Genomic DNA, 21,361 nt, shown 5'->3' on the forward strand with positions numbered 1-21,361 from the left:
TCTCATCCACAGCCTCTGCACACGGGAGCAAGAGAAAATGTTTGCAGAGATGGGAAAGGGGAGCAGGTTCTTTCATAAACAATACGAAGCACCAATATCTGCAGCCAGAAAGAGGCTTGTGAAACCAGGAAAGGAATGAACCCAAGAGCCTGTATTTAAGAATATCCCATAACCAGAGATGAAACAGCCAAGCGAGGTAATGGAAGAAGAACAGGGTCTTCTTTGGAAGGAAAAGCAATCCAAACAGTTCTGTTTGGTCTCTGGAGCTGCTGTGATATGGCACACTTCAGCTAGCTGCCTTTACCCAGCCCTACTTAGTTTGGGAGCAGCATGCAAACATGTGGAAACAAGTGTTAGTCCTTCCTTCATAAACATCAGGATGCTTTTGCAGCATGCCCTGCCCTGGAAGGGAGAACACTGCAGTGGAATAACCTAAGAGTGTCTGCCGAAGAGGGACTGAAAGGAGGGGAGGAAAGGAAGAAGAAATTATTTAATAACTCCCAATAATTTTTAAAAATTCATTAGCTATTATTTCAGCTGTGTGACCTCCTGAAGGGACTTTCTAGAGGGCCACATTATGCAGTCAAATAGAAATATAAATAAGAATGGAAAGGGCAGAGATCACTTTGCTTGGCCAAATCATGTGGGATGTCAGGTTAAATTTCCTGTAGGGTGCATCCGTGCGCTTCCAGGACACCAGTGTGGCCCAAAAGCTCCCCCAGTCCCAGGACGCCTCCCCAGCCGGCGGGCATGAGTTATTTTCATCTGGGGAGAGATGATTTCCAAAGACTTCCTGCCAGTCCCGGAGGGACAGAAGCACGTTGCATTGCTGCAAGATTTCCAGCTGCAGTTCAAGGGGGATGCAGTGTCAGACACATTGCAGAGACTAGCTCCAAGCCAGGCCTGCTGCTCTGGGTAAGGGCCTTTATCCCTCCTAGCTACAGCACTCTTATTCAGCTAGACAAAGCTTGTGTACTCCTTTCCATTTGCATTTCTTTTTTATTCCTGCTTTAAGAACCAGCCAGTCTCCCCGAGCTCAGCTCCTAAAACTTAGAATCATAGAATCATAGAATAACCAGGTTGGAAGAGACCCACCGGATCATCGAGTCCAACCATTCCTATCAAACACTAAACCATGCCCCTCAGCACCTTGTCCACCCGTGCCTTAAACACCTCCAGGGAAGGTGACTCAGCCACCTCCCTGGGCAGCCTGTTCCAGTTAAACTTCATTTAATTCACTAATTTATTGATGCCAATTTAAATAACTGCTGGTTTTACGGAGCCTTTGAATTGAGGAACTGATGATCCTTAGAAACCTATTTACCTTTTGAGCAAGGATTTAGTAGCAAATACAGGTGATCACACTGCTAAGAACCAAAGATCAGGTGGAATGCAAGAGTTTCTCCACAAGGTATAGAACCATAGAATCACCAGGTTGGAAAGGACCCACCGGATCATTGAGTCCAACCATTCCTATCAAACACTAAACCATGTCCCTCAGCACCTCGTACACCCGTGCCCTAAACCCCTCCAGGGAAGGTGATTCAACCACCTCCCTGGGCAGCCTCTAACAGTGCCCAGTGACCCTTTCCATGAAAAACTTTTTCCTAATGTCCAGCCTAAACCTCCCCTGATGCAGCTTGAGGCCATTCCCTCTCGTCCTGTCCCCTGTCACTTGGGAGAAGAGGCCAGCTCCCTCCTCTCCAGAACCTCCTTTCAGGTAGTTGTAGAGAGCAATGAGGTCTCCCCTCAGCCTCCTCTTCTCCAGGCTAAACACCCCCAGCTCTCTCAGCCGTTCCTCATAAGGCCTGTTCTCCAGCCCCTTCACCAGCCCCATTGCTCTTCTCTGGACTCGCTCCAGAGCCTCAACATCCTTCTTGTGGTGAGGGGCCCAGAACTGAACACAGGATTCGAGGAGCGGTCTCACCAGTGCCGAGTACAGAGGGAGAATAACCTCCCTGGACCTGCTGGTCACGCTGTTTCTGATACAAGCCAAGATGCCATTGGCCTTCTTGGCCACCTGGGCCACTGCTGGCTCATGTTCAGTCGCTGTCAACCAACACCCCCAGGTCCCTCTCCTCCAAGCAGCTTTCCAGCCAGACTTCTCCTAGTCTGTAGCTGCACAGGGTTGTTGTGCCCCAAGTACAGGACCCGGCACTTGGCCTTGTTAAACCTCATGCCATTGGACTCAGCCCAGTGCTCCAGCCTGTTCAGATCATCCAGTTCCAACACCCCTGCCATGGACAGGATCATCTTCCACTAGATCAGGCTGCGTCATCCAACCTGCCTTTGAACCTTTAGGTATGATGCCTAAAGCCAGAATCTCCTTGGTTGCCAATGGTACCATGGTCCTATGGCTGTGCTCCTCAACAGTTAAACACCAGCTTTGCAGTATTGCACATATATATATAATTGTACACCAGCATCATAGAATCATAGAACGGTTTGGGTCAAAAGGGACCTTAAAGTTTATCCAGTTCCAACCCCCTTGCCATGGCCAGGGACACCTCCTCGTGGGCCAGGTTGCTCAAAGCTCCATCCAACTTGGTTTTGAACATCTCCAGGGATGGGGCAGCCACAGCTTCGCTGTACTGGAATGGGCAAACACTGTGTTATAGGTGCATACACATGTAGGGGAAGTACGCAGTGTACAAATAGATATGAGGCGACATCTGTGCCTGAATAAGGGTGGCAAGCAGAAGTTTCAAAAGAAAACAAAAGCACCTTTACCTGGTAAAAAGCACAGAGAAGTGAAAAATTATTAAATTCAGTCACAGACATCCCATGCTCCTCCACACCAGCAGTACATTTAAAGACAGAACGTGGTATCAGAGACTATCTGTGTACTGCATGTAGGAGAATACACACACTTTTCCAGACAGAAATAGATCAATAATCCTACATAGCCTGCCTGGATTCAATTTTATTTCTTACTGAGCTTTTAAAGTTTCCATTTCAATTACTGGATGAAATATCCAGCCTCCCTCACACTTCAGGAACAGTTTCAACCTGGGGAATAAGGAGTTTAAGGAAATATTTTGCTGTACTGCAAGCATAAGCCACATGTAAACTCAGTTCTATAGAGCAGAACTCTTCAGCACCACTTACAAACCCAAGGGGTCGGATACGAAGCCCAACAGCTGCAACTTCAGAGCAAGCCTCGGATTCAAAAGGGCACAAGCTTAGTTCAGGTTTGCACATCCCAAGACAGCTTGCGAAACTCAGAGGAGCAGTACTGCCAAAGTTAAAGCACAACTTCTTTGTTTTGAACAGATGCAGAGAGCTCCTCTTCCTCCCCCCCAAAGGGGATTGCATTGATATCACAGTAACATAGGTTATTAGCTCAGTGGGAACCTGGCAGCATTCAGACTCAAAGGTTCAAACAAGTCCAGCTTGCAGCTGGCAAACCTAAACAAGACCAGCCAGCTGGCCTTGAGCTGAGTCATCCTCACAGTAATCTGGTTGAAAATGTTGACTTAACCCATTCATTAAGTCACCCAAATAAAAAAAAAAACCCTGACAACTGCAGTTGAGAAAACGTACATCTGCCTTTTGCAGAATGACAGACTGGAAAGACGATGCAAACCAATTTTCCAGAGCTTTTGCTGGGCTTCTGTCTGCGTGCTGCACAAAATTCTAGTTCTTGGTCACTGTTTGCTAGCCTGTTTTGATCCAGAAACACACATTGCACTTCCTTAGTCACTGGAGTCAGCAGGGCTAATGGCACACATTTAAGAATCAAACATGTGATTAAATATTTCATTAAACCAAGACAAGTTAAGAACACACTGACTTTTTTTTTCTCCTTTAGCAAAGATATTTCATCTTTGCATGTTTCTTCCTCAAGGACTTCAAGCTTACTGGAATAAGAATATTTGTTCCCCCTTGAAAGACAGCAGCAAGGGAGTGGTCAACTTTGTTTTACCTCTCATGAAGCCATTAACTCCACATGCATGGTAAAAAAATTGCCATGAAAGCTCTGAAGTATCTGCAGGATAGCTTGTTTATAGAAAATTTACTGAAAACCAGTATGAAACAGCAAAATAGAAGGCTAGTAGACAACAAGCAGAATACATCAGATTTGCTGTCTACTCCCAGCTCACTGATGTATATAAAACAATTTTAATGATTATTATTTACTTAGTGCAGATGAAATGAAAACCCTTAGCACATTCACTTATGTAAGTGGAGGCTCTTGGAGCAGAGCAGTGTATTGGGCAGCTCTCTCATCCTGGGGAGTTCACAGCACCATGCAAGCTGGAAACATATTGCTAAAGAGGTTGTGAGTAAGATCGCTCCCTCTCTTGCTTCCCGTTAACTTGCTTGCCCAGTATCACCCACATAACAGTTTCAGGAAAGCCTCTAGAGCAGCCAGCCAACCTCAAGCAGAGTTATAAGCAATGATGCTATCCTTATGAGTCTTGGAAAAATGAGTGATTCACAGTTGCTCAGCGCCCGAAGAGGGACTAGTGGGTTAACTGCTATCTCCTCAGGATATCACGCTACTGAAGCAGGATAGCAACATCAGAAACCTCAAAATGAGAGATAAAATATTTCATTAGTGACCAGCCCCAAGAGAGATTCATTGTCACATTATTCCTTATAGTTGCTGTGTTAGTGTCCTCCTCTCTAGAAAGCCTTCCCATCAACTTAATTAGAAGCCCCTCTGGTAGCCATCATATCCAGAGGTGCATGAACACAGACAAAAAACCAACACAAATCTTCAAGCATTTATGAGAACTGAGCCAGCCAAGACATTCAAAGCAAAGCAAACAAGACCATACCAAAGCATAACATATTCAAACACCAGCCCCCACCCCACAGACTTCAAATCTCCCCCTAGCCATGCAAGTAACCTTACCTCCTGCCATTTGCCCTCCAAAGGTCCTCTCATGCAAAGTTGAGTTGGGCATCCCCTGGCAGCAGAGAGTCAGCCTTGAGAAGGTGCTGGCAAAGAGATAGAAAGAGGAGAGAAGGTGGCAGGGCTGCTTATAAACACCAAGAGGGAGGAGGAGGGGGCTCATTAAGCTAAAGAGCAGCAGCTGGGTGAAAGGATCCAGGCTGAAATCTGGAGGGCTGGTAGTAAGCCCATCTACACGGAGAGCAAAAGCTGTAAAGTTTATGAGAAGGATTGTGCTGTGCAGTACTTGCAGCAAAGGTTGCAATAAAAAAGCCCAGGAGAGATGCAGGACCCGGGATGGCTCTTGCAAGGCTGGTGCCCATGTTAATATAGCTGTTAGACCATTGAGGACAGAGAGAAAGACCCTCTGGGCACTACCAGATAATAAATGCAAAACAAGCTATGATCTACATGAATTCAGGGTCACTGTAGCCGTTCCCAGAGGCACAGTGTGAGCATCTGTCACTCACAGGGTGCCCAAAAGGTGAATGTAGCTGCCCTGGTGTGCAGCAGGGCTCCTGTCCAGAGCTGTGCTCCCCCCTGCTCTGTGTGCTGGGCAGTGGCTTCCTCTGAAGCCCAGTGTGGTTAACATCACTGGTATGCGCCAGAGCGCCTTGCTCGATGCCAAGTGCTTCTTACCCCCATGGGATTGTTTGGTGTATAAAACTGTTACTCCTTCTGCATAAGGGCAACACCCTGTAACCCTACGTATTTTAAAGAGTTGGACTATTCTTGCCATAAAAAAGATCAGAGTAGCTTTATTGACTGCAGCGAAGTTAAGCCGGTTTATTCCAAGTGAGAATTTGGCCCCTTGACTTCAATGAAGCTGTGCTGATTAATCCCAGATGGAGACCTGGCCTGGTACAATCCCCTCTGAAAGTCCTGGGAGATTAGTAACGCGCAGACTGAATCACTGCTGTTACTCAGAGCCTGGGTGGCTATCAAAACCCTGCACCTGCCACCCCGTGAAACGCTGCTGGGATGGGAGCCGAGCCATTGTGGTCACTGACTTTGGGGACCAGGGTGTGGTGAGAGAGGGCACATTCTTCAAACGCTGCCTCATACTAGGGGGGAGATGCCAAAGTAGCACCCTTTCCTTTGCAAACATCTGGGAACGTCACCTGGGATCCAATCTTCGCTCTGCCAAAACCCGGGCGTGGTGGTATTGAGCACGCTGAGCGAGGAAAGAGGGAAATCCTGCTTATTCACATTATGGGCTTTTTGTGATGCTCTGTAAAGATCCCAGTGTGTAAAAATTAAGGATTAAATCCCATGAGCTTTAGGAATCTGCCTCAGTGTTGCCTGTTTGCTGATTTTTAAGCGCAAGGACAACTTCATGCAGCAAAAGGAAAACTTTCTTCCCTATTCCAAATGCAAAAAAAAAACCAAAACAACAAACCCAAACTAAAAAACCCCCAAAAAACAGGGACTTTTTTCAGCAGTCACCTCCAAGTCTCACTCAAGGCAGACAGTGTTATAGAGTGTTACAGTTCCCAGTGTTATAGACACCAATGCCATACTTCTAGCAGAGAATGAATCCGCTAAAAATGAGAAGTGCTTGACTTTCACAGCGGTTCCTTTACACATGCACACGCACACGTGTGGCCATAGAGAGACGGTGAAGCTGTGCCGTGTAAGCCATGTGGAGAAACACCTGAATAAACCAATTCAAAGGCGGGTGATGATGGTTTTTTGGGTCTGAGATGGTAGAAACACAGAGTGGGTGGTACACAGCCCGTCTGCCCAGCACATTATTCATGCAGAGGCGTTATTCCTGGCTATAGGATCCCAAAGGCTGGCTGGTGTTTCCCCTCTATCTCTTTGAGGTTGCATCTCACAAGTTCAGGTGACAAAAAAGGGCTTGGTGTTGCATGCAGAGGCCTCACTATTGAGAAAGCGATGCCTACGCCTGCTGTTTGTTCAGTCCAGCTCTGCCTTCCAAGTGTTTCTGAAGTCAGGCATCTGGAGCGTGATGTAATCTGAAGATTGATCAGCAGCAGCACACGTACAGCTGTGCACATCTGGCCTACAGGTGTTTCAGCTGCTATTTGTCAGTGACTGTATCAAACATTAAAAAGGACCCCGACTTCATAAGGCAAGTACCTGTCCCGTGGATTGTCCACAGAAGCCCATGAAATGATTTTATGCAAACTGTCTCTGCTTTTTAGTGGGTGGTCCCAGGTTTTTTTTTGGTTGTTTTAGTTTTTAAAGGAAGGAGTTTAAACCATTGAAGCTTTTAAAGCACGGGTTTTGTTGTTGTTATTAATTCCATTGGCATTAATCCGCACAGTTGAGTCAGTCTTAACGGATGGCTGCTATCATCCACTTGGTGATTTACTCTTAGGACTCAACATTATTACAGAGGTTTTATGCTACACTGATGAGAGAAAGCTGAGAATGTTCTTCCTTGGGCTCAGCTATGTACAGACACAGCAAATCCTGTTCCTATTTTGATAGGAATGGTTGGACTCGATGATCCGGTGGGTCTCTTCCAACCTGGTTATTCTATGATTCTATGATTCTATAGTACTGAATCTAAGCAGGGTCAGGACAGGTAAAGTGGAGAAATAGGCAAGAAAGATCTTATCCATGAGTAGGACCTGATGGTGCCCTGTCCCAGAGCCAGACAAGGATGCTTCTCACTTCCTGCAGGGACACTGCCACTCATGAGGTTTGCAAGCTGAATCCCAACACTTGCCATAAAAATTAAAAAAAAAAAAATAAGGAGAGCAGGAAAACTGCTGGCTGAGCAACCCAGACCAAAAGAGTTCCCTTGGAAAAAGAATAAAGCCACAGATGTATATATTTATTTTTAGAGAAGGTGTTTTTCCTCGAATTTGTATTATTTTGGCAGGAATGCAGGGGGAAGGAGAAAAAGTTTCCCTTTGTCCAATACTTTTTGCTGTTCTAAAATGGGGTGAAAGCAAAAGGGTTGGTTTTTTTTACAGCCTTTCTCATATCTCTGTTGTGTTTATCCCTGTAGAGGCAGGCAGGGACCAGAGAAACGTTTTACACTGACTGCCAGCATTGTCAGAACACGATGCACACCACGCTGTCCATGGCACCAGCTGCTCAAAGCTGCATCTCCATGTATTTCAAAGAGGAAAACCAACTACGTCCCTATTGCTATTTTCTTCTCAGATAGTCTCAGTCAGCCTATAAGAACATGGATATCTTAAATTCAAACACACTTTACGCTCCAAACAGGTTAGTGCAGATATGTGGTCAGTCATTGTAGCCCAGCTGATGGCATTAAGCTGTAAACAGCTCATACAACTGTCTCCTAAAATACATTGAGCTTTAGCTTACAGGCTCTGTTTGTGCAGGGTAAGATTTCCACGTGGCTTTTGCTGTGAGCATCTCAGTAGAAGTGCATGTTCCATCCCTGCCTGATTTCTATATGTAATGTATTTCCATCGCTTGGACACTGCTTTGGGTGCGCATTTCAGGAAGGAGAACCAAGTGCTTGTCCAAAATTGCTTGTGGTCTGGCAGCTGGAGCCTGTGTCAATCTGAGAAGCCAAAGGCTGGAGGATAGGGCACTCATGGGGCAGAGGAAGATGGGAAATGTCTGCTGACATCCTTGGCATGAGCCTCATCATCTTCACAACCAGTCTTTAAAGACACATGTGCGTCTGCTACCTTTCCTCCCCAACCTCAAATATTTCACTTGAGCTGCCCAAGAAGAACATCTCATTCCCTGCTTTTACCCCCCTCTCCCTGCTCCTTTATTCCACACCTTTCTTGTTCAAAGCTAGGCTCCTGTGTGAGCGTCTCTGGGGACAGTAAGGAGATTCCACTGCTGCATTAGCTGGGCAGGGGGCTGGCGGTGGTTGGCTCCCTCTTGTCCTTCTTTTCCCATAGCGACTGGCTTTCTCTGGCCACTTGCCCTTTCCTGGGTCAGGAGATGCTGGTGGTGTCCCCCAGTATTTTTTTTTTTTCTGAGCCACCCACGAGGCAGCTGGGCAGAGCCAAGGACAGAGCTTAGACGATCCTTTCAAAGGTTGAAGCAGCTCCGCTTTTTCCTGCTCCAACTGCTCATTAGCAGCTTCCGCCTCTCAGCAATTTCTAGCTGTGCTCTCAGTGATGTGCTGCCAAGATTTTAACAAGGGGCTCCCACAAACCTACCTCCTCCTCCAGCTGCAACGAACCCCACTGCCCTGCAAAGGCCAGTTTTGGGGCTGCGGAGGAGTGCAGCATTGAGGGAGATGTTCCTTCGGGAGGGGGGGCTCCTTCCTGTCTAAAGCTTTCTTTTGTTTGTTTAATTTTTCTGGTGAAGGAGGGACACAGCACCTTGGAGCAAATATTACTGCCTGCTTGCAGGGAGGTTGGACATAACACAGAAACTCTGAGCATCCCAGCAGCAATGTGCTTCCTTGCCGAGCTCTCGCTTCTCCTCCCTACCACAGGCAACTGATTTTATCTGGGCAGGAGCAATCAGCCACAAGCCGAAATGCTGAAGAAATGGGTTTTTTTCTAGGTGTTTTGGGGCTCTGAAGGGCAAGTTTTTCCATGGGAAGTGGTTGAGACCACAAGTTTCTGGGTGTGACAGAGTCCACTTCGGCTTTCCCGTGTTGATGGGCATGGGTGGGCTATGCTGAAGAGCTGAATTCCCAGAGAAGCTCTGAGCTTGCAGGCATCTCACAGGTCCAGGACGAGCCCCAGACCTTCAGCCTCTCTCTTTGGTGAACATCACTGTCTTCTCAAGTGGAAAGGAACAGAAGCCCCACGGAAAGCCTAACAGCTTGGTTATCAGGAGCTAAGGAAAAATGCAGATTTGAGCATGCAGAGGTGTTAAACTCGTTTGTGAGGGTCGCAGCCTCCTCAGGTACGAGAGCTGCCTCTTTTGCTCTGGGTAATTTAGCCTTGCAGAGGTACATGTGAAGCTGGAAGAATAGGAAAGCTCATTTTCCACCTTTAAATATAAACTGGGTGCAAGAAGGTCAGCTGTGTGGTAGATAACAAAATAACAAAGTATGTGGCTGTCAAAAGCAGTTGATAATTGCTGATTAATACGGCCTACAGCTTATAGATTAATAAAGCCATTTTAAATGCAAGCCGTTCCTGTAAACACATCAGGGTCAACTGCACAGGGTCCCTCATGCACTTCTAAAATGCCACTTTTCCAGATTTTGGCTCTGGGGTTTTTTTTTTGTAATTAAAAAGAAAAAAATCTGGCAAAAAGGAACGTAAAAATAAACAGTGACAAACACACTGCAGTATTGTTAAAGTGGACTCGAGCACCTTACAGGCAAGGAAGATATTACAGGATAGCACACCCTGACATCTACTCTGTAGGTAAAGTCTATTTAGATGGGTGGCCGTGAGCATTGATGAGCCTTTCTGCAATAGAGTGAGGGAAAATAAGGGGTTTAAAGCAAAATTATTCAGTCAATTCAATCAATATTGGGTACTTGCTGACACTAGAATTAAAAGAAAAATAATTGAATCATTACCCGTCTCTTTGCTGTGAGCAGTTATTCGTGAGAGAAGGACTCACTGTGCCCTGGATTTGTTTCAAGGGTGGGTGAGGAACAGTTTGTGTGCTCCATCCTGCTCTGCTGGCCACAATAAAGCAGAGGCAGGAGGAATCAGGGCCGCGGGCTCTCCTGTTGGTTTCTTTTTGTGAGCCTTTCTTAAAGGATTTTTCAGTGCCAGAATATTTTTGCAGACAGTGAGGTGTGAGCAAGTCATCGACCTTTCTTGACAATGGGCAGGACAGGCTGGGGAGACAGAAACAAGCTTGGAGAGAGGAGAAAAGGCTTAAATCTTCATTTTCTTATGCCTCATCTCCATGAAACAGCTAGTTACATTCACAATAATAAATCAGGGAGACACTGGAGGCATGGAGGATATTTTCCCTTGGACCAGCTATGGGCAGATAAATCTTCCAAGGTCTGAAAAGCCTGGGGTAAATTAGATTAGAGGCTTTCCTCTAGACGGCGAGGGTACGTTTGGTGATAGCGGGGGGGTAAAGGGAGCGGGCCTGCGGCTCAGGAATGAACAACTGCAAGGAATATGTTTTTAAATGGTTTCCCAGCTGTAAGATGCAAATAATTGTGGCTTTCCTTCATCTGGGAGACTTCAAGAGCGGATGGTTGATAAGGGTTCATAGCAGCAAAGGCAGAAAAACACAAGCCAGGGTATCTGGTTTCAGTCTGTCCGTACCCGCAGCATTAGATCTGATTTTGGCCCTCTCTCCCCTCCCTTGTATGTACACAATTATCTGAATTCCTTTCTCCGCTGCTTCCTCCCCTCTGAAGCCTTGCAGGCTGGTCCTGCTGCCTTTTCTGTTGCTTGAGGGACAGCTGCACATTTGGCTCTCTCCTTTCATGGACCACAGAGGGGTCTGTGCCTTGGCCACAAGCACCAGCACTCCCCGGGGGACAGCAAGCAGCCCTTAGGATGGGAGTTCATTCCCCTATCCTCATCTTTTTAGCCTTTTGTGATGGGAAACACCTTAAAAACCATCCTTTCCAAAATGCTAGTGCATGTAAATGGCTTTCTGACACACCTTTCCATCCTTTCCAGGGACTTCTGCACACTGGCTTTTCCAAAGAGGGAGGGCATGAGCTTACCTGCTCGCAGAGGTCCTCTTGCTACTAACCGATGGGGTATTTTTCCTGAACAGCTGCATTTTTTGCATCATGCAAATCACAAATGTATTTTACGTTTCAAACACATGCTACTGTTCACTTTGGCTCTGGGGACAGCTACAGCTCCGTAAGATAATTTGAGAATACCCCTTTCATGCTGATCCAGCCAATGGCTGCAGCGAGAGTAGCTTTATGTATGCTATACTTATAGTGGCTAACCCTTCTTCCTTTGACTTAAAAGGAAATCAAATATATGAAATTTTTTTTCTATGAAAGTATTTAGGCATATATTAAACCATGCATAAACACTAACATGCACAGATAGTTTTCCCATGCTTAAACAGAACAGAGACTCTTGTTTTCACAAACACACCTAAAGGTTTGACAAATTCTGCTGCAATTTTCCATGTGTTTTGATTTGGTCCTAATTCTTTTTGATACAAGTTACCTGTAGAAATTTCAGCATAGGGCTTGCAGAATTGAAAAGCCCAAGTGACAGGGGACAGGACGAGAGGGAATGGCCTCAAGCTCCGCCAGGGGAGGTTTAGACTGAACATTAGGAAAAAAGTTTTCACAGAAAGGGTCATTGGTCACTGGAACAGGCTGCCCAGGGAGGTGGTTGATTCACCTTCCCTGGAGGTGTTTAAGGCATGGATGGACGAGGTGCTGAGGGACATGGTTTAGTGTTTGATAGGAATGGTTGGAGCTGATGATCCGGTGGGTCTTTTCCAACTTGGTGATTCTATGATTCTATGATTCTATGAAAATTCTTCTGGTGTCCCTCTGACACTACTTTTTGGGTCCCAATTTTGTCTGCTAGAGAAAAAGTTTCTCTACAAACTAGAAACAAGTGTGAACGCCTTCAGCAACGGAGCAATAGCTCTTGTTTTGGATGAAGCAGGCAGAGGAAGGACAGCATCAAGTGAAGAGGATCCTTTGTCGGAGGTCTCAGGGTATTCGTGGGCACAGCAGGAGAGAGGCCAGGTTGCATGCACAGCCTGTGCTTGGTCATAGCTTAACTTCAGCTTGCTATGTGGCACCGGGTGGTTCTTCAGGTCTCTGGGAGGCAAGAGGAATCCCACCTCACGTGGTTAAGGAGCTGTGCTGGTTTGTTAAAGTTTGGCCAGGGACTCTGCTGGGAACACTTCTTACCTAATCTAGGGAACAAATACCTGGTTTGCCAGTGTGCATTATCACAATGTGCTGGTCGTGAGTCCATCTCCAAATCGGCTCCAGGCAACCACCACCTCACCTCCACCTTAGCACATCTTGGCTGCTTCAAGGTGGCTGCGAGTTTAATGATGCTGTGATAAAAGCCAAGCCAAAATAACTCCCCATGCTTCCTGCTTTAGGTCTGCTTCATATGGCTCACAGAAACACTCAGACCGTGCATAGTTGGAAGGCGATTTTGGGAGGCTTAGAACTAGGTCAAGACAAACTTAATTTCCTCCAGGTCCAGGTGGGATGACGCTTTGCAAGCCAGGCGATTTACATGCTGCCTTTCAGCTTTCCATCCACTGCTGTCCCAGCCTCTGACACACACTCATAGGGAAGCCTTCAGCATTTTTGGAGAGCGGTTGTTTTCCACTTTCCCCATGGTCCAAAACAGCTGGACCATTTTTTTGCCCAGGCTTCATAAAACAAAAACAATGACAAGTAAGAGGAATCACCTTTGGGCATGGAAAATTTTCAGCTCAAGCAGCATAAGTTTCAGAAGGTTTTGAGCAGATAAAAAAAACGTGAGATGCTGGGAGGCAAAGCATACAAAACTGGCCGTGGATATTAGGATTGATACTTACCATATGATTTTTTTAAAGCAGTCGTTCCCAAGAGATCTGCGAGCGATGGTCCCTGTTTGCCAGGATGGAGCAAGGTTAAGGGGTGAATTGGAGGTGTTCAGTGGTGAGCACCTCATGTAAGGACCCTACCCATGATGATGACAACCTCTGCCAGATCAGGTGATTTCTGTGTCTGCGGCAAGATCCTTGTGCATATCTCAGACTTCTGCTCTTTAAGCTGCCACATGAGCCTTAACAGCAGCCCCCTTGGCTGGAAAATTTGGGCCTGGGTTGGGTCCAGAGGTTAGGAGCAGGGAATGCTCACAGGAGTCCAGGTTGCCTGCCACTGATTGTATGCAGTCCCTGCATACAGGCAAGACTGAGTTCTTATAGCCAGAAGTAATTGAAATTCAGATTTTCTGGCCTGAGAGTCAAGACACTGAGATTCTTCCTCCTCTCCAGCTTGCCATTTCCTAATCTAAAAAAGAACAACTCAATTTCTGGAGCTGCTTGCTTTGGCATTTAAAAACTTCACGCCAGCCCATGTTGACCTTTTCTCTCCGAAGGCACGAGGGACGACACGTGCAACCCCAAGTCACGTTTTGCATTGTTCGCTGTTGTTTTTCCCCATCCTTGTGCCTACGGGGCAGGATGCATGCGGCGCTGGTGCGGCAGGCAGGCGTACCAGGGGTATGACATAATGCAATAACCCAACTAGCCGCATTTATTTATTTTGAAAAATTATTAAGGGCAGCTGCTACTTAGCGCCAACTGAAATATTTTATGGAGTTTCTAAAGCAGGAGCGTCCTCTTTTGTGCTGGAACCCAGAATTGCTGGAACCCAGTGGTTGGACTATTCCAGAATAACTCATCTACATCACATTTTCCTCCTCTTCATAAATATAAAGAGGGTCTCCAACCCTGGAGTTACACGCCTGGGCAACAACAGAGACGTCACTGGTCACTGCCATTGCTCTGCCACACCTTATGCAGGTGTTATCTCCAAGAAGATTGAACTCAAGAGGGGTCTTCTCGTTCCCTACTCACCCTGTAACATGCCCATAACATCCCACCAGTTATTGTGCAGAACTTAGCATAATAAAGCCTTAAGGAACAGAATTGACAAGGAGCAGTGATACTTTGCGTAGGCTCTTTCCATACGCTTTGCTGTATTAATCTTTTCTGGTTATTCTCATTTTGGAAGGATGAGTTTTGAGATGGTGGTGATGGGGATCTCCAGTTGAGTTTGTTTGACGTTTTCTTATGGGCTAAGTTAACGCCTGATTCCTCTGTGCTTGTTGGTTTCTCAGGGAGGAAAATCGCAGAGCTCTTTTGTCCTCCTGCCTGCTTTGCTTGCGTCCTACCTCCTCACCCCAGGCAGCCCACCACTCACCAGCCAGCCTCACAGCAGTGCCGCTCCCTGCTCCAATCCTCCACAGCCTGCAGAAAAGCAGCCTTTGAAGTCAGCATCCCATTGAAATGAATGTAGTGGGGATGCTTACAGAGCAGGCGCAGACTGGGGAGGAAAACTTCAAAAGGAGGCAAAACACAGTGGCAGGGATGGTGCCGAAGGCAGCAGAGCTGCTAGGGCAAAGTGAACCTGTGGGGAAGCTGGCCAGGAGATAAGGAGCGTGGCCAATAGTGCCACTTATAAGAAATTGGTTATTGCAATTCCTACTCCTTTTGGGAAGGATACTCGATCAGAAACCGCATCCACTCCAGAGGCACCCACAGGCAGCACTGTCAGCCCACGGACAGCGTGCCCTGCACTGACCCACCAAGTGGGGCCAGGGTTTCAGCTTTCACCTATGCTGCTTTTTACTTCCCCAAGTAGAAGGCGAAAGGAGGAGGAAACAGTCTATAAACTTCTCAGTGACTGCTGAAATCAGTACCAGCTGGTGTGGGGCGAGCAGCTGGTGTGTGCTGCATTACACCACCACTCGCTCTCCTCATCCCCCTGCTCACTGCCTGACCCCAAACCTAGCTCCAAACACAAGGGAAGAAGGGCTGGCACCTCCCTGGCAGGGATTTTGTCTGGGTCCAGGGCACATAATTTTTTTTTTTACATTCCCAACTTTAAAAGAAGTTGAAAAAGCATCCTTTAGGAAAAAAAAAAAAAGAAATAACAAAACTCAATCTCAAATGGTTTGGCTGCAATTCATATTTCATTTGCACATAAATGTTCAGTGGCAGCAAATATACTCATAGAATCATAGAATAATAGAATCACTAGGTTGGAAAAGACCTTTGATATCATTGAGCGCAACTGTTCCTGTCCACTACTAAATTGTATCCTAAGCACTTCATCTACCTGTCTTTTAAACACATCCAGGGAGGGTGACTCCACTACTTCCCTGGGCAGCCTCTGCCAGTGTTTGATAATCAGTTCAGTGAAGAATTTTTTTCTAATATCCAATTTGAACCTGCCCTGGCACAACTTGAGACCATTCCCTATTGTCCTACCACTGGGGAGAAGAGACCAAGACCCACCTCTCCACAACCTCCTTTCAGGGAGTTGTAGACAGTGCTAAGGTCTCCCCTCAGCCTTTTCTTCTTTAGGCTAAATAATCCCAGTTCCCTCAGCCACTCCTTGTAAAGCTTGTGTGTTATGTCTTGGTCACATTATGGAAAATATTTCAACCCCTTTGTAACCAAACTGACCCTAACCCTGTACAAGCAAGGATTTTGGAGACCTGTTTCAAAGTTTCCTGTGACCAGGGGTCTGCTCTTGCTGCCGTCTTAGAGCCAGCCTGCAGCTCTTGGCCTGAGAAATGCTCCTTATGGAGGTGGGGAATGCTCCAATAGCAAGGAAAAAATGAAGTAGCAATCCCTTAATTCACTGTACAGCAGAAACTGCATTGAGTCTGTGCATAACAACTATATCCTCCCTTACAAGCTATAGGATGAGAGAAATGCTTGGAAACTATGTTCAGCAATGATCTTCACCATGTATAGTCTCTCAGTCCAGATATTATAATCACACATTTTTATAATATAGTATTATGCCCTTCAGCTTTACCTTGGAGAACAGCAGACACCAGTTGATTAAATCCCACACGAGCTGTAAGAGCCAAAGGGATGTACTGCAATTTCCTAACCAGGGAAATTGAGGCACATGCAAAGAGAGCAATTCCATAGCAAATCAGTGCATGATCTGGGATTAAAATTAAGCTCTGCAAGGTTCTGCTGTCCGACCACACCAGCTTAGTGCCAGGAAAAAAGCTATCCCATCTCCATGAAATCCACTATGGGCTTTGCTGCTTCTTTTAAGAGTGAGTCCCATAGCTCCACACTTCATCATTCAGCTGCCACGGGAAACCTGCAGCTGCTCTTGCAGGATTGCATAAGGAAACCTCTGTGGGTCTGGCGTGCGGGAGTGGAGCTGGGAAGTACCACAGGAGTAGCTACCAGCTGAGTGTCTTGGCAGGCTTTGATGAAAGCCTTGCCGAGCCCCTCTGGAATTAAAGGATCATAAACATGAAACTCAACTTTGGGAGGATCCATTAAAGCTCAAAATCATTATGGAAAAGCTCTCTATAATTTAACAGGGGTTGGAGCCAGAAGGGCTCCGTTGACTCATTTTATAGCTCCCGTGTACAAGCAGGGCAGTGTTTCCCCTTCTGGTGTCCAAGGAGTCAGGATGTCAGAGCCAGCCCTTCTGGGGGCTCAGGCACAAGGCACGGGGCTCACTGGGACACGTCAGGGTGGGCTCTGCAGAAACGAGGGGCAGGAGGAAGCAGCAACCACAAACCATCTTGCCGCAGTGGTGTGGCAGCACTGGGTAAGAGAGGAGGAATGACCAGTCTGTGGGGGTTTTTTGGGTGTTATCCATCTTCCTCAGCCAGAAGCCAATCCTCCCTCCCCCCATGAATGTCACAAGCTAGATTCAGAGTACAGTTTCTCCAATAGACGTAGCTATTTTTAAAGGAAACTGAGGAGCCACTGAGGTCTCCTTGCCTTATTAAGCTCCACATGGGATGCTATTAGTTTTTTTATGACTGTACTACTCTATTTAAATGAACTGGAGGGGGTAACTGGGGAGGAACAGTTTGGGTGCAGACATCACACATGTTTCCACACATCCCACCAACAAAGTGTGTCCCTAGCACAACAAGCAGATGCCCTCCTCCTCCCATTACCATTCTTGTATTTTCAAAACTGATACTTACAACCAGATTTTCAAAAGCAGTCAGCATCCAGCACCCCAGAGAAGAAGAAATGCAGGGAGTAGGTTCCATATGTCGGGGGCAGTTTCTCCTCATGAATGTCTTTCCTTCTTTCATGCTAATAGATCAGGTCTGTGAATGAGCATGCTTTACTCTTTGCTGTGGATCTTACATAGAATATGTCATAAGAACAATCAGAAAAATGTTACATGACATGAACTGAAACACAAGCACATGCCAAGTTGGGGAGAAAAACCCCTTCATGACCAGGTATAGCAGCTTCCTTTGGGTGACCTCTGGATCTGGCCCTAATATTGCTCCACCAGCTGAGGCTGCAGTGGACTATCACAGAAAACAGAAGCAGGAATAACCTACCAGGTCATCTAGCCCTGGTTGGTAACCAGGCATTAGCTGAGTGATGGCTGAACAGCAGTCACATCTCCTACTGTGACCCAGCATGTGGGGTGGGAAAGGATGAGTTCATCCCTGGGAGCGGGAGGTGACCTGGCAGAGCCGTGCCAGGGTCCTGGGGTACTACACAGCTGCTGCCAACAGAGCAGACCTCACTCATTCGTCTTGACATGGCAGGGAAGCCGAAACACACGGTTAGCACCGAGCTGCTGTGAAATCCCTATTTTCCCAGCTGGACAGAGCCAAAAATTGCTACTGGAGACCAGAAAGGACCAGTGGAAATGAGATCCTGCACTGCAGCAGCAGCCAGCGCAGGGCATCTTACCCAGGGTTAAAGACATCAGCTTGCAGATTGCCAGCTTTGCTCTAAGGGCAGCTTTGTCCTGATCTCCCCAGTCTTGTGTGAGATTTAAAGAACAGATCAGCTCAGTATTGCTTTATGCTCAGCTTTACTTTATTTTACAGGGCAGATGGATTCAGAGAAGAGCAGGGCAAGGCAATTTGTCATGTAGTTGGCAGTAAGCATCCTCCAGCCCATGCTGGGGAAGATAATTTAAAAGAAAGAAACTGAGCCTAGAGGTTGCCCTGGGCTCAAGCAGAAAAATTGCTGCACGGCACCTTCTGCCTCCCTCTAGTTTATTTTCCTTTCCTGAGTCCCCAGTCCCCAGCTGGGGCTGCAGCAATGCCAGCGTTTGGAAAGAACCAGTCATCTGTCAGACGTGCGCGCACACAAACCACCGCCGCTCGCTCACACCAAGCAGTTAAGCTTTCCTAAGTGGTCCTGGGCAGCCTGTCAAGTCCCAAGCTCGTCTGCAGAATGTGGTTGTAATTAGATAATTAATAACTTTGAGAAGGAAAGGAAAGGAAATAAGCTAAATGGAAGCTTTCCTTAGTGGGAGGAAATAATTATATCTCGCTTTTTGATATATGAGCTGAGGTGGCTTGCTGAAGGCAGAAACAGCATCTTGCCTGCAAAGGCATCACTCCCCCAGGTTAGACGGGATCTCCCATGGGCACTGCTGGGTCACCAGGTCTGTCCCACCAGCCTACAAATAAACAGCAGCAGGTCGCTGCAGATCAGAGCAAACCCCACAGGTAACAGGCTTCCCCTCTTGCTGCTGTATCCTGTCACATCCCAATAAAAGAGACAGAGGAGAGATGATACACGGGGTTACGTCAGCAGGAACCACATAGGAAAAATAGGCTTTATCACAACATCCCTCAGGTCTGGAGGAGCTGCCGTCTGTGTACAGACTTTTTGATGGATGCATTGCTCCTTCTTATGGATTTACCAATTCAAACCACAGTGCTAAAAAGGCTGCACACTACCAGACACTAAACTTCAGTTAAACATCCAAAAGTCAAAGGAATTGTTATGTTTCAGTTGATTTTATTTTTTTTGTTGGTTTTGGAAGTGCTTAGATATTGCGTAAATGTTTTACCCCAGGATGGAAAGAAAACGTATTCGTTTCCAGCAGGGTTTGCCTGATTTTGCAGGAGGAGCTGAGCATCCCTGTGGGTGGGGTTTCTAAAGCCCATCTCAGGCACCTGAGCATCCGATCTCCCTGTTTCACTATCTTAAGGGGTGTTTAGGGCTGCTCCTGGTGCACTGGATCTTGCCCAGCTCTCGGATTAACGGTGCACCTCGACACTGCTGGGACCAGGGGCAGGTTTCAACACGTGGTTATGGGTGTTCTTGAACCACAGCCTTGATTTGTAGGGGAAAAGAACTTAGTGTATCTCATAAGGATGCCCTGTATTCTGTGTATTTATTTTTTTTATTTTTTTTCCTTTCTCTCTAGACTGTCCAGTGTTTGAGACTGAAGTGGAATTGGGATATATCCAAGTTTGTAACTTCTGAAACCTTAACAACCTCAAGCAAACTGGTCCAAAAGACCCCTCTTGACCTCCCTCGCTCTGAACTCTTGCGGAGCACTTACTTAGACTGAGCAGAAAACAGCACCGAAGCTAACGGGCTGAAACTTTTCAACATCTCTTCCCAAGCAACTGACCAAAGAGAAAAGAGAAGCAACATTCCTGGTTGTTCATTGTTGTTGGGTTCTGTGTCTGTCTGTGTGTTTGGTTTTGTTTCTAATTATTTTTTTTTCTAAAAAAATCTGCATTCAGGAATACATTTATGAGAAATCTTTGGGTTTGGATTTTACTTCCCCCTAGCTGTATTCTTTTTTGGTTTTGTTTTTTGGGTTGGTTTTTTTTTTGTCTGCTTTTAAAATTCAAAACCTGATTTCTTGTACAGTAATGTCAAAACTGGACCAAGGCTTTCAGAAAAAAAAATTTAAAAAAAGAATAAAAAAGCCCACCATGTCCCCAGCTCCCTGCATGATTTGTTTCAAATACAGCCTGGATTACAGACTGCCCTCCACGCTGCCGCCTCTTCCTTATCGCTCCATGGTTCGCTACCGCTCCCCCTTCCCCTTTTCTCTTTATTTTCTGTTCCAGTGTATATGTTGCTTATTTGTTTTATTTATTGAGATATTTTTAACGAGCTAAGAGACTGCAATGTTGCTGTGTATACTGCTTCTCTTGCCAATAAAAATAAAGATGTCATGCAGCTACTGGGGGTATGAGATTTACATTCTTGTCTGCACAGCTCTGAGCAGAAGCTGAGCTGCTTCTGTGCACCCCACAATGTTTCAACATTCACTCCATTTGGCTAAAATCTCTTTTCCAGGTAGTAGGTGATGGGGTGTGGGATTTGTCCGGGCTGATTTAATTGCACCCTGGCTAAGGAGGTTTGCTCAGGCTGCAGGTGCTGCAGGAGAGGCACCTACAGCTTTGTGGTGTCCAGTTCACCACTTGAGTGGCTTCTGCTCTCAGCAGAGCCCTTTATAAAGCACAGTGTAACACATCTTGGTACAAGTCAGACCCACTGGTCTGCACACTTGCCTTCAAGCTGATCTCTGTCATGCCGGCTGATGGAAATCATAGAATCATAGAATCATCAGGTTGGAAGAGACCCACCGGATCATCGAGTCCAACCATTCCTATCAATCAATAAACCATGTCCCTCAGCACCTCGCCCACCTGTCCCTTAAACACCTCCAGGGAAGGTGACTCAACCACCTCCCTGGGCAGCCTGCTGAGGGCAAGCATTTCTCAGAGAGAAGGGCTGCACGCTGCCACGAGAGGTGCTGTGTGAACACACAGCAATGGAAAAGCTCTGCCCCAGAGAGACCTCTGCATACTGTGCCCAGAAAAGGTACATAACCCAAGAAAAAGACAGTTGCACTACAGAAATTGTCATGCAGAGTCTCTGCTCTGCTATTCCTTCCCACCTACCTTCTATCCTTCAAGTAAATGCTGGTGGGCTTTGCCAGAGCTCAGTGATCTTCCTCCATCAGCTTGCAGAGCCCCGTCAGATCCTTGGTCATACACATGCTGAAGCCAGCTTTCAATGTCCAAGGCACAAGTAACACGTTTAAAAATAATTCATTCTGAAAACAAAAAAATAATTAAAAATTTCTTTAAAGAACAATCATTGTGGTTCTGG

The 21,361-nt window shown here is 46.4% G+C and overlaps 1 protein-coding gene across 1 annotated transcript in view; it reads left to right on the plus strand.

Annotated features, from left to right (window-relative positions):
• The window catches only part of TWIST2 (twist family bHLH transcription factor 2), a 39,090-nt gene extending 18,672 nt beyond the window's left edge, over positions 1-20,418 (plus strand). Inside the window, exon 2 of the mRNA XM_069861763.1 lies at positions 19,653-20,418. The gene's annotated coding sequence lies outside the window, so the exon portion shown is untranslated. The remainder of the gene's footprint in view (positions 1-19,652) is intronic.
• The last annotated feature ends 943 nt before the right edge of the window (positions 20,419-21,361 follow it).

Source organism: Phaenicophaeus curvirostris, chromosome 7 (assembly GCF_032191515.1).
Source record: "Phaenicophaeus curvirostris isolate KB17595 chromosome 7, BPBGC_Pcur_1.0, whole genome shotgun sequence".
Taxonomy (NCBI): domain Eukaryota; kingdom Metazoa; phylum Chordata; class Aves; order Cuculiformes; family Cuculidae; genus Phaenicophaeus; species Phaenicophaeus curvirostris.